This window comes from Giraffa tippelskirchi, chromosome 11 (assembly GCF_054371585.1).
Source record: "Giraffa tippelskirchi isolate mGirTip1 chromosome 11, T2T-mGirTip1v1.2.pri, whole genome shotgun sequence".
Taxonomy (NCBI): Eukaryota; Metazoa; Chordata; class Mammalia; order Artiodactyla; family Giraffidae; genus Giraffa; species Giraffa tippelskirchi.
Window position 1 is genome coordinate 99,154,473 of NC_137285.1, and position 14,876 is coordinate 99,169,348.

The 14,876-nt window shown below is 48.3% G+C and overlaps 1 long non-coding RNA gene across 1 annotated transcript; it reads right to left on the minus strand.

The window, feature by feature from the left end:
- Positions 1 to 287: 287 nt before the first annotated feature.
- LOC145525153 (uncharacterized) lies at positions 288 to 12,725 on the minus strand. The gene is made up of 5 exons (XR_014068039.1): positions 12,395 to 12,725; positions 5,666 to 5,797; positions 4,664 to 4,834; positions 1,876 to 2,011; positions 288 to 1,067 (listed from the first exon to the last, which is right to left on the minus strand). It is a non-coding gene; the product is annotated as an uncharacterized LOC145525153 (long non-coding RNA).
- Positions 12,726 to 14,876: the final 2,151 nt, after the last annotated feature.

Genomic DNA, 14,876 nt, shown 5'->3' on the forward strand with positions numbered 1-14,876 from the left:
GTCTGACTCTTTGTGACCCCATGGACTGTAGCTCACCAGGCTCCTCTGCCCATGGAATTCTCCAGGCCAGAATACTGGAGTGGGTTGCCATTCCCTTCTCCAGGGGATCTTCCCATTCTATGGATCGAACCTGCGTCTCTTATATCTCCCACATTGGTAAGCAGGTTCTTTACCACTAGCACCACATGGGAAGCCCTCTAGCCCATCACATGATCTTATTTATCCCACAATATACTTACAAGGGAGCCTTATTGTCTCCAGGGAATAGAAAGATCAGATCACATGCCTGAGAGTCAACACAGCAGAGCTGGATTTGAACTCAGGTGTCTCCAAACCCGAGCCCATGTGCTTCCCAGAACTTCACATTGCACATATACCCCTTCCCTTCTGGCCAGTCAGGAATAAAGCAGCAAACGTGGAACCTTGATGAGCACTAGGGCCTCCAGGCACTCACTCAGCTCAGCAAAGCAAGAGCAATACTGTCCCTCACTCAAGAGGTGGGGGAGGCAGTTCAAGATGGAGTGATGATCTTCAGGCAAAATTAATAAGCCAGCCTTCTTAGACCTCCCTGCGGAAGGCCTGCCATTGGGCCTCAGCTGCATTCCCCCAGCCTCCCACCCAGGCCACTCCTGGGCACGTCCTTACGACCACTGCGCAGGGCCAGGGCCCCAGGTGAGCACATGCAGGTAGAGTCACGGTGCTGGTGTCAAACAGCTTCCTGGGAAGGAGCTTGAAGCTTGGGCAGGGTGCTTACCGGCCTTCATAGGAATGCAAGGGGGCCCTGCAGACAAGAGCGTAGACGGGAGCAGGAGAGCACAGGATGTGTTTGCAGGAGAGTCAGGGGCCCATGTGGCTGAACTGAGACCACAAACAGGCAAGCGATGGGAAACGAAGGAGCAGTAGGGACCAGAGTGCGCAAGGCCTTACATAGTTCGGTGGGAGACACCAGCTGCTTCTGGACAAGTGGGTATTATCATCAAAGCTGGGCTTCTCAGGTGGCACAGAGGTAAAGAATCCACCTGCCAATGCCAGAGATGCTGGATCAATCCCTGGGTCCAGAAGATCCCCTGGAGAAGGAAATAGCAACACATTCCAGTGCTCTTGAGAGAAAACCCTATGGACAGAGGAGCCTGTTGCAAAGAGTCACACGACTGAGCACACATGCACCCTGACCAAAGCTATGTTTTCTCCAAATTAACGTGGTGGCAACCAGTACAGGAGGTGAAAGGGGTTGAGGGAAGGAGCCAAGAGATTCAATAAGAAGCAAATGCATGTGCTTTAAAATACAAAATTAAATAAAATAATATAAACAGAAGGAAAAAAAGCATCCACCAATGCTATGACCCGACCTGAGGCAGGACCATGGCAAGAGAGAAAGGAATGAATGTGAGAAACGCTCAGTTCCATCCGTCAGAAGCTCCCAGCTCCCTCCTGCCTCGGGGTTTTAGCACAGGCCAGATTCTCTACCTCATCATCCATCATGGTCTCTGCCTAGACCTGACTCTCTAACCTCCCAGACTAGCCCAGGCCCTGGTTTTACACCCCACCCCCTTCGTGTTCCTTATTGTCATTGCATGTGTGGGAGAGTCTGTGTGCGGGGCTGGGGGCATCCCTCCAGCTGCGCCCACACTGTCTACTTCACCACTGCTCTCCCAGCATCCCGCCCCCCTACCCCCACCCCCACCCCCACCCCTGCACAGCCCAGGTCGGCAGGGCTGCAATAGGCTCTGTCCTTCCGCAGTCAAAGCCAAAAGCCAAGTGGTCTAGGAGTTCATTAGCTGCCCCTGCTGACGCGGAGAGGCAACGTGTTCAGGGTGGTGGGGCCGGAGGTGGACAGATTAATACCTGGGAGCTTGTGTGGGGACGTCTCCTCACCCCCTGCCAGGAAGCTCCTGACTCCCGGAGCCACCATCCGCAGCAGGAGAGCAGGGGCATTTATCATGCCTCCAACGTGACTGACATCTGATGAGAGTTTCGGGAGCTCGGGAAAATGCTCCTGGCTTACTGTGTACTGTGAGTAAAAAAAAAAAGAAATAACAGGTAATCTTCAAGTGTGGGAGCTGAAAAAGATGCTAATTAAATGTCAGGGCTGGAGTCTAACCCACTTGAATGAGGTGTTTCTATTCTGGAGCTGTTGAATTTCTCCTTTTCCCAAACCCAGCCTCTCAACAGCTCAACCTGGTTTCCAAGCTGATGACAGGAGCCGGGTGACCTGGGGAGGCCTGGGGCACAGGGGCTGAACTGCCCGACCTCTCTAGTCCTCCTCACCCTGAATTCAAAACTTCGGGGATGCTGAGAGGAGGGGTGGGGTTTAAGAAGTGGAGGAGTCACAAGACATCCACATCTTCCGCGTGTCCAGAGCAGAAAAAACAAGGTGCCAGAAAGGAAGGACCCCTTGCTTGGGGTAAGAGTGGGAGGGGCCAGGTCTCAAATTCCATCTGAGCAAGGGCATTAGGTGGCAGATGGCTCAGAAGCCCAGTCCAGCATGGCTGAGGCTGCGGCAATTGACAGCTCCATCCCTGGGGTCACACATGACTGGGAGATGTCCTCACCTGGCCTGAGAGCACAGACCCGGCTCCTTGCATGGCCTATTTGCATTCCTGGCCCAGAGATGTAGCCTCATTAACCTCATCAAGGGCCCTGCAGAGAGCTGGCACCACGCGGAGGTTTTACTAATGTTCTCTGCCTGGAGAGGCCCGCAGACAGACAGCCCAGGGCTCTGCACCCACATGGAGCGTCATCACTGAACAGCCGCTCCTGCAGGACATGGGGCCCAGTGTCCTGCTCACCTCCAGTCTGTCCTCAGGGCCCCACATTAGCCCAGCACCATGTGGAAAGGAGGAGGGGGGTCCCCCTCCCAGTGCCCACTCCCTTCATCTCCAGAGGAGCAGGGCTGGCACAATAATGATCCTCAGCACACCCAACACCTGTTCCCTGCTGTTCCTGGTTCTCAAAGTGCTTTCCCAGCGCTTCCCTCTCCTCATCCTCATTACTGCCTCTGAGAACAGACCCGATATGCAGCAAAGAAAATCCAGGTCCAGAGGTGATGGGACCCATCTAAGCTCAACCAGCACAACTGACAGAGCAGAGCGGGGCCACCGTCTCCAGAGCTGTGCCTGTACTGAGACCCAGGGCCCTGGCACGCTGGATTCTCCCAGTCTCCCACCAAGAACCTCTCACCGGGCCCGCAAACCCCTCCTCCTCCCTGGGAAGCCCAGGAACCAGGTTCAGGGTCATAGAGACACCCAGGCAAGGAGCTCCTCATAAGCCAGATCCTGATTTTAATCATCCATTTTAACGCACATTCACCAGCTTTCTGTTTCCTCCTCCTGCCATCCACAGGCGCGGGAGCAGGGGAGGGGGGATAAGGCAGAGGAGGAATGAATGAAAGACTAGCAAATCCCCCCACTCGAGGCAGCAGCATCAGCCACTTATTATTAACAGACGCCCCGAGAGAGGCTTGTGTTTAATATGGTTTGGATTAAGCAGAGAGAAGGAACACGGGCTCCCTCACACACCCTGGTGTGATTAAACCTGCCACACAGTCGGCTGGTCCCCCTCCCCCGCCCCACCTCTCAGCTCCCAGGCCGGGGGTCAGTGGGGCGGGCGGTGAGTCCAGCCTCTGCACAGGGGCTCAGAGTCCAGGCCTCCTCCGGGCCCCAGGGAGGCCGACCCACAGATGCTCAACCAGGGACAGACAATGTCAACTCCAGAGCAGCCACCAACCATCTGTCTGCTCACCATCTAGGGGTTTACCCTCAAAACTGATTTTCTGTCTTCTGAAGGCAGTAACGAGCACTTGCTCAGAAATTCATCCCCAGCTCTGCCCCTCCACTAAGCCCATGATGGTGGGCTAATGTGGGGTCCTGGGGATGGACTGTAGAGCAGGACGCTGGGCACTGTGTCCTGCAGGACTGGCTGTTCAGAAATGGCAGAGGGGCTGTCTGAAGGGTTGACCTGCAAGGCCCCTAAGGGCTTCATCAACTGCAACATTTGCTCAGACAGAAAGCAGACTTCTCAAAAACCCAACCAGGGGCTGTGCAGTATTACATCACCCGCCCCACCCCACTTCCCTCCAGCATTTCAATTGCCCAGCATTGTAAGGTATCTAAAAAATGTTTATGAAATTAATAAAGGAACTTTCCTTTTTAATCTGAGACCTAGACAGACAGGAAGTCCTTCCCCATGTTTAACTGAACTCTACTGCTTTTATTTCGTGCTTTTTTCCCCTTTGGAGTTCTCAGTGGACAAAACAGATCCTGTTTACAGAAGCATCCAGTCCTGGAGAAGAGGGTGAGGGGCCAGGTCAGAAAAAGGCTTAAATACGTCACTTACATTTACACGTATATTTCATAACTGCATGAGCACCAACCAACCAAAACAGATGCCCACTCTAACATTCCCTCCCTCCTCACCAGTGAGGTTTGGGTGCCTGCAAGGACAAGATGCATTTAGACATGGTGGGGGCTTAACCTGTGGACTGCTGTGAAAGATCTTCTCAAGGGGCATCACTATCGGGCTGGAAGCCCCTAGGAGATGGGTTCCAAAGTCGTCATTGTCCATGGAGGTCATTTCCTCTATCACTGTGCAAGGTTGTACTATTGTTCAGCAAATGTTCATTCTCTAAAGCCCCCACCCCCATGGAAGGAGACACCTCCCGCACCTTGGATGTTGGGCTTTGCCAACTTGCTTTGACCAGTGGAGTGTGAGTGGATGCGGCACATGGGTCCAAAGTTTCTAGAAGGTCTGTATATTTACGGCAGCCCTCTTGAGCTTCTTCTCTCTACCATGAGAACAAAATGCCACAGAGCATGGAGGCTTCTTGTGCACAGTCCTAGAAGGAGAAGCAGGAGCTGACCTAAACTTGACCGTCCACCCAGAGCCAAGCATAGCCAGGCCTGAAAGAAACACAGCCACCCCGCAGATCCATAAGGACCACCAGTACGTGTTGTAAGCTGCGAGGTTTAGGGGCTGTTACAATAGCACAGGCTGACTCACCCGCTCACTCCCCTGACTTCTGGCAACGTGAGCCACATGTCATCATCCAGGGCATACAAAGCGAAGAAACCGATTGGCTTTAGAGGCAGATGGACATGAGTGCTAATCTCAGCTCTATCGCTTAGCTGTGTGTTGTTAGGCAAGTTACCTTCACTCTCTGAACCCCAACGTCTCCCTCTATAAGACGATACTGACAGAAACCACCTCGGAAGACTGCGATTAACATTAGACACGAAAACGCAAGCACCTGTGGTAGAGCTGTAACGAACAGATGCTGAGTCAGGCCATCTCTAAGGCCCAGGTACCCTCTCATTCATTCATTCATCCATCCAACAGCTGTACCCTGAGCAGCCTTTTGGTGCACATACTATGCTTGGCCATGGGGATACAATATTGAAAAAGACACAGGCAATTCCTGGCCTCACAGAACCTAGCTCTACCTGCTCCCCCACCCTCAACCCCCACCTCCCAGCTAAACTCACCACTAAAGCTATAAGCTTGCAGCTTAGTGAAGAGCACAGAAATCCAGCAAGTCCTTGGGCATTTAAACTTTGGTACAGAGGGCTTCTAGGGGGTATAACAGGGAGCCTGACCTAGCTAGAAGCAAGAGAGGCTTCTGTGAAGAAGGGAGATTTGAGATGAGCACTGAAGGGCCACGGACACTAACCAGGGAAGGGCGGTTGAGGGACAAGCATGCAGGCAGAGGGAACAGCACATTAGTGAAGTGAGGTCCTGGAGGTAAGGCTGGAGACAGAACAGGCAGGCCTTCAAGCCGTGTCAAAGACTTTGGGCTGTCCTCCTGGAAAACATCGGGTACCTTGATTTTAAATTAAAGAAAGGTAAGAACAGGTTTAGGGCTTCTCAGGTGGCGCTAGTGGTAAAAAAACCCTCTGCCAATGCAGGAGACATAAGAGATGCAGGTTTGATCCCTGGAATGGGAAGATCCCCTGGAGAAAGGCATGGCAACCCACTCCAGGATTCTTGCCTGGAGAATCCCACAGACAGAAGAGCCCTGTGGGTGGGCTACAGTCTATAGGGTTGCAAAGAGTTGGACGTGACAGAAGCGACCTAACACATACACACACAAGAACAGATTTGTTATGTGGAATGATTACTCTAAGACATCCTAAAACAAAAGGATTCAGAAAAAGTAGAAATGAGAGGACAGACTGGTTCCAGCTACACATGGAGTTACAAACCTTTTGGATTGGCCCTTAAGAGCTTATGGAAAAACCCAAAGGAACTTTTGGGTCAATCCAACATTTATCTCTGTTTCTTTCTTGTTGTGGCTAAAATTGTGACAGCCACAGGATGAAAACCACATAAAAGAGAACAGATCATAAAACCACAACAAAGACAACAGGGTGGAGATCAGAGCAGATGCAAACAGAAGTTTAGAATTCTTGGGCGGGGGAGAAAAAAGCAGAGGCATGAAGAAACTTAGCAGACTCACAAGAGCCGGGTCCAAACCTCCAGCATGGAGGGCAGTGAAGTGAAGACACAGAAGCAATTGCTTTAGTGCACGGAGTCCAGGAAGACTCAGAGGGGAGAGGTGCCGAGGACCTTCACCGCAGCGTGTGGCTGTGGCTAAAAACAGCGGGACTATCCCTAAGTCTGTGTAAGCAGCAGTAGCTTCCCCCACCATGACAGGCAGATAGGGAGGAGGTCTAGGTTCTGAACAGGCACTCTGAAAGTGGGGATGCCACACTGTGTATGGCCCAGCTGAAGATCTACAAGTGATGAGACCCCCCCCAATCACCCACCCGTTTCCCTGACCCTTCTTCGCCACTTAGCTCCCAGGAGCGGGGGCATCTAAATGTGTTTCCCCACTCCTACCCCACCACCTAGCTCAGGAGACGGGCAGATTCCCCGCTGTAGAAACTGGTCAAGAGAAAAGAGGATGTCACGGCAGGAGGATGGAGAGTCCTCAGTGGCTCAAACTGGTCCCTGCCCAGTAAGCCCCCAGTGAAACCCACCTCTGGGCAATCGGGCCCATGTACCAGAACTTCCAAGTCACGTTGTAATGCTTCACTCTTAAACATTAAGAGTTATCCAAAGATCAACACATATCAGACAGTCTCCAAATATGAAACGCAGACATGAAACAAATAGAAAAACAACTTTAAACAAAAAATGAATTAAGGTAGGGAGCATATATTATAGTTAATATCCTCAAAGAGATTAAAAAAAAAGAAGAAGAAGATATTGCCTCCATGGAAATTAGAACAGGATGCCCTCCCCCCAAAAAATGTATATTGGGGTGGGAGAAGGATTGAGGAAACCAGAAAACATCAAATAGCATGAACTAAAAAATCAATAGAAGCCTTAGAAGAAAGAAGAAAAAAAAAGTTAAAGAGCTTAAAAACAGGAAAGAAAAAATATTTAAGGATTTTTTTCCCCCTGGAGGTCAAATGTCCAATAATCATGAAACAAGTTTTGGAAAAGGAAAAGAGACAACAAAAGGAAGGGATTTTTTAAATGTAACATTGTGCAAGCTAATTTCCTAGATTTGAAGGTGGTGTTTCCATACTGAAGAGCCCTATCATCAAGAGCCCAACATAATGCACAATGGATTTCTAAGCACACTCGCAGGAAACCTGGGAACACCAGGATTAAGAGGTGATTGAGAGGCATCCAGAGAGGTGATGTGCTGGTGGGAAGGGAAGCAGGCAAGTTGGGGTCACCTCCAAAGGATCCAGTATCAAAACAGTTCTCATCAATACTGGAAGCTAGGAGACAAAGGCCCTGCAGATTCTAAGGGAAAATTACATCCATCCCAGGATTCCGTATCTAGTGAAACTATCATTTAGCTATGGAGAGATAAAAGGTAGAGTAAGAACATTCTCAGAGCTGAAAATCCTCCAAAATTTGATCCCCCATGCATCTTTTCTCTGCAAATTATTAAAAGATGGTTCCACCAAAATGACAGTAAACAAGGAGAAAACCAGAAAGTAGAGGACCCAGACACAGGAGAGCACAGAGGGAGTCCCCAAGGGGTGGTGAAGGGGGCTAAGAGAGGAACCAATTGGGATGAGAAACGAGAGGCCAGGGGCCTCCAGGAGGGGCTCTTACTGAAGCTGTGAATACTAAGATGAGAATTATACTTCTGTTCAGAGAGCTGAGAGTCAATTAACGATCCATACAGAGGAATGGCCACAAAGAAAAAGCTGAATAGGAACTGCAAAAGAAATAGAATGTTGTGCAAAAAGGAAACTTAACATGATTCACCACGGGCCTCAACTCTAAATAACAGTCATATAACCACAATACAATGTACATTATTTATTTAGTCAAAAAAATTGTGCTATAGCCATATTAAAAGAATTGAGGGGGAAATGGGGACAATCAGAGTGAAAGGGTTAGAGCCACCTCTTCTGTCATAGGAAGTCAATAGTATCTAAAACTTTACAACATTAAAAAAAATAGTAATATGTGTGTTACTTAGAAATATAGAGAAAATGCCAAGAAAGTCAAAAGAGTTTAAAGCAGTTGCCTTGTCTGAGTGCAGAAGCTGTGGATGCAAAGGACTGAGAAATTTTTCTCTCAATATTTTAAAATATAAGCTTCATAGAACATTTGACATCTCTATCTGTGCATTTGCATCTATTTCAATGGGATTTTGTAAAAAAACATAAATGAAAGGGGAAAAGAAAACAGTAAATAGCTCCACTGCAGAATTCATAAATAGACACCCACAGGCCAAACAGATAAAACAAATGACTATTAAAGAGCAAATAGCTCGGAATAACTTTGTCAGTGACATTGGCACACATAGATACAAAAATTGTGGTGTGTCAACTTTCAGAAGGAGGAGAAAATGATGTGCTCTGGAAAATTGGGATAAATGACTGAGAACATTATCTCTAATGATGGAGAAGAGAACCATAATCTTAAAAATGCATGTGAAGAGTCTGAACAAAATGATTTCATGAGATAATGAGGGTGGAGGAAACGGTGCTTCTAAATGAAGATTATACATAATATATAACATTTTAATATGCACATGCAAGTGAACTAATTGATAAATTAAGTTTGAAAAATCTTAAAAATACACAGGAATGTACAAGAGAGCGAGAGCAGACATACAGCAGACACATGCAGATTTGAAGTTGGGATGAAGGACAAAGTGCTAAAACAAAAAAGGGCACAATTCACCATAAAGTTCTAACAGTCCTAAATGCGGGTACCTGCGTACTCGGGCGTGTCCAACTCTCTGTGACACCCTGGACTGTAGCTCACGAGGCTCCTCTGTCCGTGGAGTGTCCCAGACAAGGATACTGGAGTGGGTTGCCATTTCCTCCTCCAGGAGATCCCAACCCAGAAATCGAACCCACGTCTGCTGCATTGCAGGCAGATTCTTTGCCACTGAGTCACCATCTACACACTAATAATATAACATCTAAATTGATAAAATAAAAACTAAAGACATGAATGAGAAATGGAAGCACATTTGTGTAATAATACTTCCTACTGGCAAAGGTGTAGGGGCAACTCCTGCAGGCTGTCAGAGTGGATATCCTATGAAGGGCAACTTGCAAAATCTAACATATCACCATGCCACATCCATATGTTTGGTCCAGAAATTCTATTTCTATCCATTTATCCTACAGATAGAATTGCACATTATGAAAGGCACCTAGGAAAATATTTATTGCAGGATTTCCCTGGTGGTCCAGTGGTTAAGAACCCACTTGCCAATGCAAAGGGACATAGGCTCGATCCCTGGTCCGGAAGGATCCCACATGCCATGGGGCAGCCAAGCCCGTGTGCTGCAACTACTGAAGCCAGCATGCCCTAGAGTCTGTTCTCCACAAGAGAAGCCACTGTAATGAGAAGCCCACACACCTCAATGAAGAGTAGCCCCCGTTTGCCACAACAAGAGAAAGCCCGCGCACAGCAATGAAGACCCAGTGCAGCCAAAAATAAATAATTAAATAAATATTTTTTAAAAAATAATATTTATTGCCTATTGTTTATAATGATAAAATATTGAATACTGTCTGAATCCTCTCTGTGCAAAGGGTGGTCAATGCAACAGAAGCATCAGCACCACCCAGGAGCTTGTCAAATACATAGACTCTAGGGTCCCATCTTAAACCTATGGATTCAGAATCTACACTTCCACATGATCACCAGATGACTGGTTCACATGCACTTTAAAGTGTGAGAAATGCTTGTCTAAATATCCATCAACAGGAAGCTAATTGAATCAATGGTAGTATATCTATAAAATAAAATGCTATATATGCTCATTAAAAAATGAGGGACCTCTGTATGTGCCAACATAGAACAGTCCACAAGACTTAATGTAAAATGAAAAAAGAAAAAAAAAACAACCAAAATGGGGCAGAACAGCTCTGCGATATGCTCCCATTTGTACTTTATTTTGAAAATGCACTACGCAACCACAGCCTAACTGGTGACCTAACTGGTCTCCCAGATTGTACTCTTGTACAAATGAGATCAGTTATCTTCCTCCTTCACATTCCCTGGTGCTTGTGGTCAGCACTGACCATTCATTTTCATATTACTCAGCTCCTGGAGGAGATGGTTAAAGAAAGGAACTGGGAAGGAAGCCTCTCCATCATCCCCAGGACCCAGGAAAAAGAGGCAAAGGAAAAAAGCCAGCATCCCAAAGCAGCCCTGACCTTGTCCATATTTCACAGCTTCATCTGATGCCCACACAAGACTTAGAGGTGGGATGGCCTAGCAGCTCAGAGCCCAATCTCTCTCTCTCTCTCTTTCACACACACACACACACACACATACACACACACACACAGGCACCTTTTGGCATTCCCCCATCCAGTCCCGGACTGCTGTATACCAGCCCCTCCCCACAGCCAGACACATCACCTCCACACCCATGCAAGAAGCTCAGTAGCCCTTCCAGGGCCCTAGAGAGAGCTATGTGTCAAAGTGGGCATTTGTCTCTGGCAATTATCCTTCTCCTGTGGTCAATACAGTCATTTTGTAAATGACATACTAATAGCCCCTAAGAGCTGTCTCTGAGGCAGATATTGATTCAGCCCTGGAGACCAAAGTCCTCCTCACGCGGCTCACAGCTGAGCTCCCAGACCTGTGAGCAGCTCCCTTCAGACAGGAGGGGGGATAGAGGCTAACAGGTGATTAATGTCACTGTCTACTTCCCTGTTTAGCCAAGTGAGTGGCAGGAAGAAAGGGTAAAGTGTCCTGGACATCACATACAAGCCTGGCGATCGATGTACCAACCAACTTGTGCCTACTCGCCAGCAGCCTACGCCTTGTTTGTCTGCCTGCAAGGAAATAGAAACTTAATATTGGGAGAGTCTGAGAAAGTGAGTTCTCATAAACTTTTGGTCTGGCATGATGTCCTGGGTATCTGTTGCTATGTAACAAACCACTCCAAACTAGGTAGAATAAGACAAAATTATTTTCTATGCTCACAGATTCTATAGATAGGAATTAGGGTGGAGAACAGCATAAATGGCTTATCTCTGCTCTGTGATGTCTAGGGCCCTATCTGAGAAATTCAAACAGCAAAGGTTAAATCATCTGATGCTTCTTCTCTCATGTCTGATACTTGGGCTGGGATGACATGAAGCTGGGCTCAGCTGGGCCCACCAACCAGGTTCCTGCCTGGGTCCATCTGGCTTGGACTTCCTGAAGCATGTTAGCTGGGTTCCCAGAGAGAGCATCCAGAGAGTGAATGTTGCATGAGAACCAGGTGCAAGCCCTTTTATGACCTAGTCTCAGAAGCCTCAGAAGCATCACTTCCTCTGTATTCTATGAGCCAAAGCCATCAAAAATCCAACCCAGATTCAAGGCAGGGAGACTACTTCTCAATGGAAAGAGCATCTAAGAATTTGAGGCTATTAAAAAAAAAAGGCAAACTTTATTTTTCAGAGCAGTTTTAGGCTCACAGCAAAACTGAGGGGAAGGTATAGATATTTTTCTAATATAACCCTTGCCCCCACTCACGCATAGCCTGCCTATTATCAACATCAGTCATCAGAATGGTACCTTAGTTAACAAGGATGAACCTACACTGACGTACCATAATCACCAAAAGTCCACAGTTCTCATTAGGGCTCACTCTGGGTGTTGCATATTCTATGGATTTGGACAGATAGCACTAAAGGTAAAGGACCCACGTGCCAATGCAGGAGACATAAGAGACATGGATTCGATCCCTGGGTCAGGAAAATTCCTTGGAGGAGGGCAAGGCCACCCACTCCAGTATTCTTGCCTGGAGAATCCCATGGACAGAGGAGCCTGGCGGGCTGCAGTTTATAGGGTTGCAAAGAGTCAGACACAAATGCAGCAACTTAGCATAGCACAGCACAAAATGACGTGCATCCACCGTTATAGTATCTTATAGAGCAGTTGTCCAAAAAATCCTCTGTGCTCCACTTACTCATCTCTCCCAGTCCCCAACCCCTGGGAACCATTGAACTGTTTACTGTCTCCATACGTTTGCCTTTCCTTGAGTGTCGTGTAGTTGGAATCGTACAGTATGCAGCCTTTTCAGATTTCATTCTCCATCATCCCCTGAGTGCACTGCTCTAAGGACTGCTGGGATGAAGGGCCTCTGGGAGCAGCGGGGAAAGGAGAAGAGAGAAGTGCAGGCAGCCAAGCTGTACTTCCAGTTCAGGGAAAGTGGCAACAGGGAGGAATAGGCAGCAGATCTTCCCAGCCCAGGGGTGGAAACTGCGTCTCTCACATCTCCTGCATTGGCAGGCAGGTTCTTAACCACTAGCGCCACCTGGGAATCCTAAGGATAACCAACCAATCACAAACAGCCACCTAGGCTTTCCTAAACAATGCAATACTTAAGCTACGAGCCTATCAAATCATTTCCTTGCTTTGCTCCTGCCTCTTCTATGTAGAAGTTTTGCCCCAGTTTATGCCAGTGGAGCTCCTAACCACTTCCAGTTGGGCACTGCCCGATTCTAATCAGTGTTTGCCTACATAAACTCTTACAATTTTTAATATGCCTCACTTTACATTTTAACATTGGCCAGAAACCGCTGTTTGCCCCCTTAACTTATTTCACCTTCAGAAGAAGCAGTGTCTAGGATTGTTGAGACTGGAAAAGGGTCAAACAGATACGTGACCGTCCATTTCTGCTGCTCCTTTGGGGGTGCTGCTGCTGGGCAGGAACACTCTTCCTTCCTCCTTTTACTAAGATCTTCCCAGTCAGCTGCTCTGCATCGAGGCCCATGGTTGTCCTGCTGTGCCGCTCTGACAGGAAGGTGGTCTCTACCCAGGAAGGAAGGGTAGAAAGCTCATTTGTCTCTGGGCCATATCACTCTCTTCAAAAAGAGAAATTTTTTAAATTTCTCTAGAATAGTTTTATTAGCAATAATAAAATGCCTAGTAATTAATAAGAGCCTAACTGACTCTTACACTTATTTCTCAATTCAAAACTCCAAGCTAGAGGGCCTGAATCATCGTCATCGCCACCAACCCCACCTCCCTTTCCAAAAGTCTTCCTTCCCTGGAATGCGGGCTGGTGGGAAAGCCAGATCAGCCCCAGGCGGTTGTCATCCAGCAGAACCAATGGGATGGTGGGGATCAGCCCACACCACTGTGTGAACACAGCCCAGTCCTATAGGGCAGAGAAAGCTTCCTGGAAGAAAAGATGCTCAAGAAATGGGAAGGGGAGCAGGAGCTCAGCAGGTGACAAGGAGAGGGTTTGGGGGATGGCTGCAGGGTGCCCCCTCAGGATGGGTACCCAGGAAGGAACAGCCTGTGTTGCATCTGGTTGTAGGATGGAGAAAGGATTTGATGAGGCCAAGCCAGGAGAAAGCAAGGCCAGATAGGAGGCTGTCACCATTACCTGGGTGGGAGCCGATGGTGGTGTTGGTGCTGAAAATTTGGCCTCTGTGCAGCAGTGCCAAATCAGCTCTTAGAGACAGAGTTTTGGGTGAAATAGAAATGAACAGCTTTATTGCTTTACCAGGCAAAGGGGACCACAGCAGGCTTGTGCCCACAAAAATTGAGTGTACCAGTGGAGGTCAGGGTGGTGGGAGTGATTTGGTGAGAAGCTTTATAGCCCTGGTTCAGGAGTGGGGTTGGTCATAGGGATCAGGGTGTGTTCAGGACCTTCACTCCTTTAATCTGGGCTCAGGTGAGCTTTTGTGGTTCTCAAGGTTATCAGACTATGACCTTCTCTCTGGAATGAAGGGTGCTTCATCAAGCAGTCCATCTTCCATTTGGGTTGGGGGGGAGGGGGAGGGTGGTTAGTTCTACAGAAGAACTCAAAGATATTGTTTTGTGTATCCCTTGAGGTGGAAAAGGACCCTGCCCCAAGTCTGCAGTCTCCTTTCTTGATGGTCTCTTGATGACTTCTTATCTCTGCATTCCCTCCCTTCCCTAATTAGCAACTGTTTGAACCTGCCCTTTGGAACTCAGGGAAGGTCATGGATGCTGGAACCTATGCCCTACAAACAAGAAACAGGGGACATAGAAAGGCTTCCCTGCCCAGGAGCCCCATGGGGCCAGGGGGCGGGGGGCGGCTCAGTTTCAGCATGGACTACAGCAGTGGCCCATGGTGGAGGCAGAGAGGAGCTCTGGAAGGATTTGAGGCATATTCGGGAGGTAAACCTATGTGACATGGTGACTGATTTGATAAGGGGGTGAGGGAGAGAGTGGAGGTGGGACAACTGGCAGGTTTCCAACCCTGGGAGACTCTTCTAGATCTGCCTTGAGCTCAGGAGGGGAGGAAGCAAGGGGAGAGGTAAGGGGGTGAGGAGAGCCAGGGGCAGCCCCCTGATGCTGAAGGCGTGTTTATTTCACATTGTTAATGTTCCTCTAATTAATACTGGGAGAATGTGCCTACCACTTCACCATTACACTCTGCTGATTTGCCCCTAGAGACAAAAGGAAATTGGAAT